A 12433-nucleotide genomic window follows, 5' to 3' on the forward strand; every position below is an offset into this window, starting at 1 on the left:
AGAAAGTAAGTATATTTGCTAAGTGTAACCCAAGTAATTGGCAAGGTTACTGCATTCCTGGAGTTTACCTTATCTGCTGGATCTTAGTCCCTGCTGAAAGAGGGGAGCAAACTAATCTTATCACTGGAGGATTTGTCATGAGAGAAGCTTTGTCCAAGCAAAGAAAGTACCTGTTATTACTTCTTAAATGGCAGATCTATTTTAGAAACCAAGTATTTTGTAAGACAAACATTTTAAAAAGGCAGATGGATCTCCTACTGGATGATCCTTTTTTTTTACAGACACTTTGCCTAGAATAAAAAATTAAAATGAAATCATGTTTAATGGAACCTAGAGGTAGTGGTCATTGAGAAAGAGTCAGATGAAGAGAAAGAAAATAGAATGAAGATAAGATGGAAGAGATGAAGGAAAGGATAAGAAGGCAATACTTAAATTTCTATGACAGAGGAAAGTAACATGTCAAACAATCGTTGTGCATGTTCTTCTCTACTGTAAACAGAAACCATAGAAACAGACATTCACCTGCTCACTATTTATTTGTGAGAAGTTGTTGCAACACAAAAACTACCTGTTAGTTTAGCCACCAATATTGAAAAAAAGTCAGTACAGTGGAGTATTAAGGAAAATCTTTAATAATAACTCTATTAAGAGGTTAATGAGTTGGAAAGCTTGATTGTAAAGAGTGGCTACACAATTTAAATGACAATTTCTCTTGCTTCTACCATTTTTGATTCAGTCATTTGTTACATTTAATTCAAATGAATTAACTATCATGGACAATATGTTAGCAGATTATAACTTTGAAACTGAATTTTCAATCAATGTTGTTAGGTAGAAGGTTTCTGACAGTATGTTTTTGGTAAATGGATAAGAGTGAATAATGGCTGTGGGCATATTGGAAAAGAATTAGCAAGTTTAGAATGTGCTTGAATCTTTAGCATTCTGTAGGTTCAACTGAAATTGAATCTATGGATATTGATTTCTTATAAAAATTCTAGACCTCTCTTAAGTTCATCACTATAATTTACATCCCAGTTAGTAAAGAATTAAATTATCTTTCAGAACTAATTTCCTCTTGGAAAGCTATGCAGCAGCAAGCAAATAAAATCAACATTCTTAAATCTTAAAAGCAACCCTTCGCTCCTCTCTGCCTCTGGCTATTGCACATTAATCTCCTCTCCTGTACAGCAAACTTTTGAAAAGTTGCCTTTACTTGGAGTCTTTTTCTTTTTCTCTCTCTCAACCATGGTCCTCTTTTAAATGTTTTTCACAGAAAATTTCAAACATTTACAAAACTATAGAAAACTATATCCCATGTCTCATCACTTAGCTTCAACAAATTTCTTGATAATCCTTCTTCCAACTCCTACTCCCACCCTACCAATGGGTTCAGTCCAGTTCAGTTCAGTCGCTCAGTTGTGTCCGACTCTCTGCAACCCCATGAATCGCAGCACGCCAGGCCTCCCTGTCCATCACCAACTCCCGGAGTTCACCCAGACTCACGTCCATCAAGTCAGTGATGCCATCCAGCAGTCTCATCCTCTGTCGTCCCCTTCTCCTCCTGCCCCCAATCCCTCCCAGCATCAGAGTCTTTTCCAATGAGTCAACTCTTCGCATGAGGTGGCCAAAGTACTGGAGTTTCATCTTTAGCATCATTCCTTCCAAAGAAATCCCAGGGCTGATTATTTTGAAGCAAATACTAGGCATCATGGGCTTCCCTGGTGGCTCAAGTGGTAAAGAATCTGCCTACAATGCAGGAGCCACAGGAGACGCAGGTTCAATCCCTGGGTCAGGAGGATCCACTGGAGGCAGGAATGGCAACCCACTCCAGTATTCTTGCCTGGAGAATCCCATGGACAGAGGAGCCTGGTGAGCTACAGTCTATGGGGTCGCAAAAAGTGGGACATGACTGAAGTGACATAGTATGCTCTCAGTAGGCATCATATAATTGTATCCATACATTCTTTTGTAGCTAGCTCTGAAGTATAATACACAAAATACTTTTAAGAAACAAGAAACCAAACATAAGTACCATATAGTGATCACTCCTAAAAATATAAAATAACCCTAATATCATCAACTACCCTGTTAATGTGAAACTTCCCAGTTTTATAAATGTATTTTTAATACTTTGAATCTAAATTTTTATGGATTTACTTTGGGATTTGTTTGTCAATCCATTTAAAGCCCACATATTGCAATTGGTTTATCTCTTTTAATATCTCTTAACATGGATTCCTCTTCTATGTCTATTCCTTGCTATGTATTTCTTTTGCTTCCCAAACTGGATTTTGCTGACTGATTCTTTCTTGAACTAACTGCAGTTAGACTTTTATCGCTCGGGAAGCTGCTCTTATTAAAAGTCAAAGTCCATTGGTCAGGTCTTAGTCCTCATCTTAGTTATCTTATCAATACTATTTTTTAAATTAATTTACTTTAATTGGAGGCTAATTGCTTTATAATATTATAGTGGTTTTGCCATATATTGATAAGAATCAGCCATGAGTGTACATGTGTTCCCCATCCTGAACCCCTCTCCCACCTCCCTCCCCATCCCATCCCTCTGGGTCATCCCAGTGCACCAGCCCCGAGCATCCTGTCTCATGCATCGAACCTGGACTGGCGATCTGTTTCACATATGATAATATACAAGTTTCAATGCTATTCTCTCAAATCATCCCACACTCACCTTCTCCCACAGAGTCCAAAAGACTGTTCTATACATCTGTGTCTGTTTTGCTGTCTCACATATAGGGTTATTATTACTATCTTTCTAAATTCCATATATATGTGTTAGTACACTGTTTTGGTGTTTTTCTTTCTGGCTTACTTCATTCTGTATAATAGGCTCCAGTTTCATCCACCTCATTAGAACTGATTCATATGTATTCTTTTCAATGGCTGAGTAATATTCTATTGTGTATATGTACCATAACTTTCTTATCCATTTGTCTGTGGATGGACATCTAGGTTGCTTCCATGTCTTGGCTATTGTAAACAGTGCTGCGATGAACACTGGGGTACATGTGTCCCTTTCAATTCTGGTTTCCTCGGTGTGTATGCCCAGCAGTGGGATTGCTGGGTCACATGGCAGTTCTATTTCCAGTTTTTTGAGGAATCTCCACTTGTAAAAGAATGAAACTAGAACACTTTCTAACACCATACACAAAAATAAACTCAAAATGGATTAAAGGTCTAAATGTAAGATCAGAAACTGTATAACTCCTAGAGGAAAACCTAGGCAAAACACTCTCTGACATAAATCACAGCAGGATCCTCTATGACCCACCTCCCAGAGTAATGGAAATAAAAGCAAAAATAAACAAATGGACCTAATTAAACTTAAAAGGTTTTGCACAACGAAGGAAACTATAAGCAAGGTGAAAAGACAGTCTTCAGAATGGGAGAAAATAATAGCAAATGAAGCAACTGACAAAGAATTAATCTCAAAAATATACAAACAATTCCTGCAGCTCAATTCCAGAAAAATAAACGACCTAATTAAAAAATGGGCCAAAGAACTAAACAGACATTTCTCCAAAGAAGGCATACAGATGGCTAACAAGCACATGAAAAGATGCTCAACATCACTCATTATCAAAGAAATGCAAATCAAAACCACAATGAGGTACCATTTCATGAGGGTCAGAATGGCTGCTATCCAAAAGTCTACAAGCGATAAATGCTGGAGAGGATGTGGAGAAAAGGGAACCCTCTTACACTGTTGGTGGGAATGCAAACTTATCAATACTGTTTAACACACTTGATAATTCCACTATCCTTGATACACTTCTTTTAATTGATCACAAGGACACCCACTCACCTGGCACCTGGTTTACTCCTACGTCACTGCCTGAGACATTTGTGCTGGCACCTTTTCTTCTTCCTGACCATTAAATATAGGAGTGCTCAGTCCTTTAACTTTGATCTTCTTCTCAATCTGACCTCATTTTCTGTGTCAGTTCACTCAACCTGATGCATGTATATTCAGTGATCTACTTGACATCACTATATCCTCGTGAAAGTTTCCAAATTCCAGGCATTTCCAACATTCCAACGTTTCCAAAACTGAGCTTCTGTGTTTCTCCTGTGAACCTATCCCACTGTCTTCCCCAGCTCTGTCAATAACAATTTCTCCATTTACTCAGGCTAAATATCTTGGAATCACTGACTGCCATTATCTGGTCCAATTCACCTTGATCTTTCAGTCTGGCTTACTGTGATAGCATTACTGTGGCCTCTCTGATTTGACTGTTGGCCTTAAATAGAGTCTGTGCCCAACCCAGAAGGCAGAGTGACTGTTAAAATGCCAAAAGTTAAAATGACTTCTCTGCTTGAAACTCTCCAGCAATTTCCTATGTCACTCAGAGCTAGTGACCCCAAGTCTCCTTGAAGCGACCCACCATGCCCCCCTTTACTTCTGACTTCACTCTTCATTTCTCTCACTTTGGCTTATACTTCTGCCACATGACTTTTTTGGGAAGGTGCGGGCAGAGGGAGTGTGGGTCTAGCTGAAAATGATTTGTAAAGTTTTGTTTACAGTCTGGAATTTGAATTAGTATTGCTCATTAAACCTATAAGAAATAGGGAGAAATGAAGAACCTTGTAGATGGTCTCACAGATGCAATATCTTGCTCTACCCTGAACCATTGATATACAAGGTGTGGCTAAAATACTCCCAAATTATTATTTTGATATTAAGGGAGACATCTTTCTTGGTCCATGAATATGTACATTCATCCTAAGAATATTGGAGAACGTAACCAGTTTCAGTTGTATTAATTCATGTAGGAAAGATTATTATTTTCACTTAGATTTTCCGAATTGAAGAGTGGCCTTTTAATTAGCTTGTGCTGATATTTCATCTGTATTTGGCATTTCAAACTGACTCTTATTAATAAGGGGCAGCCTGTAGGCCATTGTAAAGTTTTGAGAGCACAGTCTTTCTTGCCCATGGATGCTGAGGGCAAAAATGGAAAATCTGGGAGTTGAACAGATTGATCCCTTGTACTTCTAACATCAATGAAAGGCTCTGTTATTAATAAATGGGTATCTAGATTTCAGTCCTAGGCATTTCAAAACCTTTCATATTGCATTTGATCTTCTCTTATTTATGTCTTTTATAAGAGAATTTTTCTTAATGGATTCAATGCAATGTATGCACATCTAAAAATAGCTCTGAACACAAAAATATTATGAGTAATTCTGTGTTGTCATCATGTAAAATTATCCTGTGCATCTCAAATATGTTTCTCCCTCCCCTAAGAAATTAAACGCAAACATGAAATATAAATAAATATGTGTTTGCTGTAATGCTACTTGACATTTTAGTTGTAATTAACAGGACTACGAATATTGGCCGACATTAATTAACAATGTAAAATGCCTTAAACATGAAGCGTTGTAACAATGCTGAGTAGATTAGGCACATTCGTCAATATACCTCATGGTAGTAAAGATTTGTTTTTGAGTACTGCATTATTAAACAGGTTTATTATGTCTCCCACGTGAATCTTTGGTTTCTGCTGTATTTGTTCTGTAGATATTACTCCTTCCCGAGGCTATTGTAGTGTTGAGCACAGGCTCCATGGTCTGCGTATGCAGGGTGAGAGGCTGATTTGAGGTGTGGTTTTGGGAGAAGCAAAGCTGCCTTCTGTTTTTGATTTTGGTTATGTTAGTGTTTTATTTTTCTTAAGTCTCAGAGTGAGTGAGGCGGGGGAGGGGAGAGCAGAAAGCAGAGAGAATGACCCTTCAGGTGTCCCACAAATGCTATTTCTTTGGGTGTGGTATGCCTGGCCTCTCTATGAGATTGTAAACTTACTTCCAGTGAATCCAAGAACTCAGATAAAAGCGTTTCCCAGGTGGTGCTACTTGTGGATTCTATTCACTCATAACATCGATACCATTAGTTTTCATTCAAGGAGCGTGTGTCTAGAATGGCTTTGTGCCTTAGCTGCCCATCGTCTCATGACATTATGTTATACAGTCCCTGCCTTGGACACTTTTTATGAATATTACAATGATTTTCACTTTTCCTTGTAGATACTGGCTGGCTTCCCCCTTGAGCCCTGATCCTACTTCTGAATAGTTCTTTTTGATTAGTGTCTCCAACTATCGTGCCTTACTGCTGTGTGTGTGTGTGTGTGTGTGTGTGTGTAAAGTTGTTCAGTCATGTCCAGCTCTTTGCAACCCCATGGACTGTAGCCCAGCAGGCTCCTCTGTCCATCGGATTCTCGAGGCAAGAATACTGGAGTGGGTTGCCATTTCCTTCTCAAGTGGATCTTCCCAACCCAGATATGGAACCCATGTTTCTTAAGTCTCTTGTGCTGGCAGGCAAGTTCTTTACCTCTGCGCCCCCTGGGAAGCCCCCTTACTCCTGTACATTACCATGAAAAAAAAAAAAAAAAGCCTGCAAAGTTCTTGTTTCACTTTTCTTCTAACTGATCTCAATCTTTTTAATCATATTTTTTTCTTCTTTAAGCCATTAACATATTTTTGTTTATTGAATCTGTTGTAGACCTATAATACTGGATTAAAAATCTCCTGTTTTCACTTTTAATTTCAAATAGTTCTTTCTTTATGTTATTTTGATTTATCCTATTATATATATGAACATATTTTAATTTTTAACTATAATTTTTTTATCAATTACAATGACTTTATTTTGATGCTATTAAAAAACTCCAAACTCCTCTTTTTCTAAATTAGTGTTTTTTTGAGATTAAAAAATTTAAGTGGATAAGCATCTATCTAACATTTGACTTTTATTATTTCTAGGTCTTTCTATCTTTAGTGCCCCAAACAATAAATCATGCAGTTAGGTCTGGTCTTTTAAACTAGTCTTAAATTCTATGACTTGAAGGACCATTTAGGCTGCTTATATCCATTATTCATTAAATAATATTAATTTGCTTATATAATGTTTATTGTTATAGGTATTGTCACTTATCATTCTATTTGACACTTTAAAAATTATAGCTCCTTTTCTTGAGGGTCTTTATTTGAGACTGTTTTATGTTGCTCTACTAACACGATGGATGGAAGTTATTTCATCTTAAAGAATGCTGCTGCTGCTAAGTCACTTCAGTCGTGTCCGACTCTGTGCGACCCCATAGACGGCAGCCAACTAGGCTCCTCTGTCCCTGGGGTTCTCCAGGCAAGAATACTGGAGTGGGTTGCCATTTCCTTCTCCAGTGCATGAAAGTGAAAAGTGAAAGTGAAGACCCTCAGTCGTGCCCGACTCTTATCGACCCCATGGACTGAAGCCTACCAGGCTCCTCCATCCATGGGATTTTCCAGGCAAGAGTACTGGAGTGGGGTGCCATTGCCTTCTCCATCTTAAAGAATAGAAGTGTTTTAACACTGCTAGATGATTTAAATATGTTTTCTTATTAGTCCCTTCATCATGTGAAGTCGTTAACACTTATTATCTTCAACACAGCAGTCAGTTTAGGACGTGCTCTTTAAGGCCCGATCCTAACCCTGTTGTGAGCATATTACTCTGCATAAAACAAATATGATGGCCATGTGCAATACGTTTTGAGATTCATTACTCCTTATCACCCCTTCCCTGATCCATACCCTTGTTTCTTGCCCCATTTGACACATCTCTTCAGGTCCCAAGTCATGCCATCATTTATTATAGGCTGTGTTTCCCTTCTTCTGGTAAATCAGTTGTAAAGATTCTCTTTCTAATAACTCAGCTTTTGTCTTCTCAAAACCTTTTCTTTCCTGATTACTCTTCTTGGAAGAGTAGCCAGCTTTCTCTAACTTAAGTCCTTAAGAACTTGGCTCCTTGAAGGATGTATTATTCACATTCTTGACACTTTTTCATTAGTGAAAACAAATCTAATTTTCTATCTATTGATCCATCATCTATTAATATTACTTTCTTATAGTAACTGATGTTTGATCTACTTTGGCCCCTTTATTGTCTCTGTTATGCTTTTACCACAAATGTGGTAACTATTTAAAAACCAGTAATAACAACACTGAAGTTCCCTGATAGCTCAGTTGGTAAAGAATCCGCCTGCAATGCAGGAGACTCCAGTTTGATTCCTGGGTCAGGAAGATCCCCTGGAGAAGGGATTGGCTACCCACTCCAGTATTCTTGGGCTTCCCTTGTGGCTCAGCTGGTAAAGAATCCACCTGCAGTACAGGAGACCTCAGTTTGATCCCTGGGTTGGGAAGACCCCTGGAGAAGGGAAATGCTGCCCACTCCAGTATTCTGACCTGGAGAATTCCATGGACTGTGTAGTCCATGGGGTTGTAAAGAATTGGACACGACTGAATGACTTTCACTTTCACTTCACTTTCAATAACGTCAAATTTTGGGGCATTATTACTCAAGAATTACTCTAGGCACATCTCTTCTTCAATCACTTAGAATTTTCTTACTAATCAATAGGTCTTGTTCATCATCTCACTGACTTCAAACATTTAACTGGAAAACTGGAGCACAGGAATTGGTGCCCTGTGGCTTTTTCCTTGTCCTCTTTCTAGAAGTGGATGTTTATCTTCTCGTTTTTTTCTTTACTTTTTTTTTTCTCTATCAATATATGTTATTTTTGTTTGCTGTTCAAATTTGGTTCCTTGAACACAGTAGCAGATCAATTACAATTAATACTAATAATTTGGATACTTTTAAACACAAGACACAGTTAATATTTCAACATCTTGTACCACAGTAATTTGTAATTGCTACAACTACTCATGCCTGTGGCACAGATGAAATAAACCTGTTTCTTCTTTCTATTAATTTTATTAATATTTTTATTAATTAAACAATTTTATTTATTAAACAATAAAGCACATTGAATTATAAGCAAGTGGGATAACTGATTCCACTCTGAGTTTTAAGAAACTGGGTGATCTGTAAGCATCAGTTTTTTGTTTTTTTTTAAATTGAAGGATAGTTGATTTACAATGTTGTGCTAATCTCTGCTGTACAGTAAAGTGACTCAGTTTTACACATATACGCATTTAAAAAATATATTATTTTCATTATGGTTTATTCCAGGGGCTTCCCTGGTGGCTTAAATGGTAAAGAATCTGCCTACAATGCGGGAGACCTGGGTTCAATCCCTGGGTAGGGAAGATCCCCTGGAGAAGGAAATGGCAATCCACTCCAGGATTCTTTCCTTGAAAATCCCATGGACAGAGGAACTTGGTGGGCTACAGTCCGTGGGGTTGCAAAGAGTCAGACATGACTAAGTGACTAACACTTTACTTTTATGGTTTATTCCAGGAGATTGGATATAGTTCCGTGTTCTAACATAGGACTTTATTGTTTATCCATTCTAAATGTAGTAGCTGTAAATATCAGCTTTTGAGTTAATCATTTTATTTTGAGAGAATGGTAAGTTCACGTGGAGTTGATAGAAATTATACAGAGATATTTGGTATATCTTTCGCCCTCTTTTCCCTAATGGTAACATCTTTCAAAACTGTACTGTTGGGATTCCCTGGTGGCTCACTGGTAAAGAATCTGCCTTTACCAATGCAGGAGACACAGGTTCGATCTCTGATCCAGGAAGATCGCACGTACCTCAGAGCAACTAAGCCCATGAGCCTCAAGTGCTGGGTCTGTACTCTAAGCCTGGGTGCTGCAACTACCCGGCCCTCATGCGGCCACTACTGAAACCCACGCGCCCTTAGCCCGTGCTCTGCAAGAGACTTCCCTGCAACGAGAAACGTGCACACCACGATGAACAGGACCTCCACTCACCGCAACTAGAGGAAAGTCTGCATGGCCAAGGAAGACTCAGCGCAGCAAAAAAAAAAACACCCAAAGAACTGTGCTGTAATGTCAGGACCAAGAAATTGATATGGACGCTGTCAAGATTCAGGCAGTTCCATCACCACCAGAATCCCTCTTCTTACTCTTTTGTGTCAACTACTGCCCTGCTTCTCACCAGCTGCGACCCTTTCAGCCCCTGGCCCCAACCCCTGAAAATTATTAACCTCCATTTCCTTAATTTTACTTCAAGAATCTTACATAACTGAAGGTATACATTCTGAGATTGGATTTCTTTCCTGCCCAGTACAGTTGCCTGGCAGTTCATGTAGGTGGTTGCGGGTATTAGTAGTTTGTTCTGTTTCATTGCTGAATAGTATTCCATGATGTGGATGCACACAACCATTCACCCACTGAAGGGCATTTGAGTTATTTTCATATTTTGACTATTATAAGTAAAGCTTCTATAAACATTCTTATTCAGGTTTTTGTGAATATAAGTTTTCATTCCTCTAGGATGCATGCCCAAGAGTACAATTGCTAAGCCTATGGTAACTGCATTTTGTTGTTCAGTTGCTAAGTCATGTCTGACCCTTTGAGACCCCATGGACTGCAGCACACCAGGCTTCCCTTCCTTCACTGTTTCCTGAAGTTTGCTCAAACTCATGTCCATAGAGTTGATGATGTCATCCTACCATCTCATCCTCTATCATCCCCTTCTCCTCCTGCCCTCAATCTTTCCCAGAATCAGGGTCTTTCCCAATGAGTCAGTTCCTCGCATCAGGTGGCCAAAATATTGGAGCTTCAGCCTTAGCATCAGTCCTTCCAATGAATATTCAGTATTGATTTCCTTTAGGATTGACTGGTTTGATCTTGCTGTCTAACCTGCATTTTAGTTTTGTACAAATCAGCCAAACTGTTGTCCAGAGTGGCTGTGCCATTTTATGTTCCCACCAGCAATGTATGAGTGATCCAGCTGCTCTGCATCTTCACCAGCATTTAATATTGTCATTATCTTTTATTTTAGCTATTTTGAAAAGTAGTAATGATTTTTTTTATTTTGTTTTGCATTTCCCTAGTGGTTAATGATGTTGAACATCTTTTAATGTGTTTATTTACCCTTTGTATATCCTTTTCCATGAAGTGTCTCTTTATGTCTTTTGCTCATTTCCTTGAGGGACTTTTTCTACTATTGATTTTTAAGAATTCTTTATACATTCTAGACACTAATCTTTTGTCAGATACAAAGTTTGCCTATATCACACACATTTTCTTTCAGTCTGTAAATTGTCTCATCTCCTTAATGGGATCTTTCACAGAGGAAGAGTTTTTAATTTTGCTGAGGTTAATTTTATCATGTTTTCCTAATATGTGTCATACTTTTGGTGGAAAGTTTAAGATCTCTTTGTGTAGCCCTAGATTCTGAAGATTTTGTTTTTGATTTTACCTTGCTGCTAACGTATTTTAATTGCATTTTAATTGGAGACTTACTTGCTACACTCTTCTGAACTGAAATCAGTAGTCTTGATTCCAAAGTCATAAACTATGTAAATGAATACATGGATGAACTAGCCATAGTCTCTATATTTGCTGGAGTCTTTAAAAAATATTTTTGATGGCTCTAGCATTGTAAAGAAATACAGAGTGCCTCAACTGTAGGTATTGTCATGGAGGAAGAAGAGCATGGAAAGTTAGGACCCTTGCTCTCTGTGCCTTATAGCGCTATTGGTAGATTACCAGAATAAGGGACATCCAATAGAAATGTTGATAAGGAAGCTGAGGTCAGAGGTCATACAGCATGTGGAACATATTTATATCCAGAGATTAAATGGAAGACTTTGGACTCTAGCATCGGTGGAGAACTTTTAGCTTGTTCTCCTGAGTGTTTACCATCCTGGATTATGAAATCCATGTAACATGACTCATAGTATTAACAAAGGATTATGACAGATGAAAGGTTAGTAATAGTTGAGAACATTGCTGAGAAATAGACTATCAGAGAAAGATGTCATCACATACGTTGAGTATTTGGGGCTTCTTATAAGCCTGGTCTTTCAAAAGGTCAAAATTGTAAAGGTGTGGCTTGCAGCTTCATTATTTCTAAAAAGGGCTTGATAACTTTGAAAATATGTTTGTAGTTCAGGCATAAGTTCACAAGGACATCATCAGTAGGGGTGGTTTCCTTTTAGAACCGAAATTTAAAGTAGTTTTTTATAGTTAAATAAGCACAGAGTCCATGTATAGATTTTAATATGAAACTTATGGTCATTTTTCAAAGAGTGACAGCAAACAGTGTGTTTTTGTTTACTTCTTGGCCTTAATATTTCCTTTCTAAGAAAACTAGCTAACCAGAAGCACAGCTTTGTATGACTTATTGAAGATTAGATACCTGCTTTCCTGTCTTCTGGCTTTAAGCCCCACGTTAGTCCCCTGAAAATATGTATCTATACTGTCATAATCCAAGAAGCAGTAGCAGTCTATGTGGTATCATTTGACAGATGTTATGAGGTTGCACTAATCCCAACTTTCCTTTACATGGAGCCTGGAATTTTTGCTGTCCTTTGAGTTAAAGCCTTCTTTCCAGAAGATTTTTTTTTTTACAAAGGAAAATAACTTACCAGGGAAGTAGATATTAATATCGCCAAGAGATTCACATAGCCATACCAGCCATTTTCCTGAGAATATGACCCTAAGGAA

The 12433-nt window shown here is 38.1% G+C and overlaps 1 protein-coding gene across 1 annotated transcript in view; it reads left to right on the top strand.

Moving 5' to 3' along the window:
- FRK (fyn related Src family tyrosine kinase) overlaps positions 1–12433 on the top strand; it is a 101945-nt gene that overhangs the window by 21506 nt on the left and 68006 nt on the right. The window lies entirely within an intron of this gene.

This window comes from Bos indicus, chromosome 9 (genome assembly GCF_029378745.1).
Source record: "Bos indicus isolate NIAB-ARS_2022 breed Sahiwal x Tharparkar chromosome 9, NIAB-ARS_B.indTharparkar_mat_pri_1.0, whole genome shotgun sequence".
Taxonomy (NCBI): Eukaryota; Metazoa; Chordata; class Mammalia; order Artiodactyla; family Bovidae; genus Bos; species Bos indicus.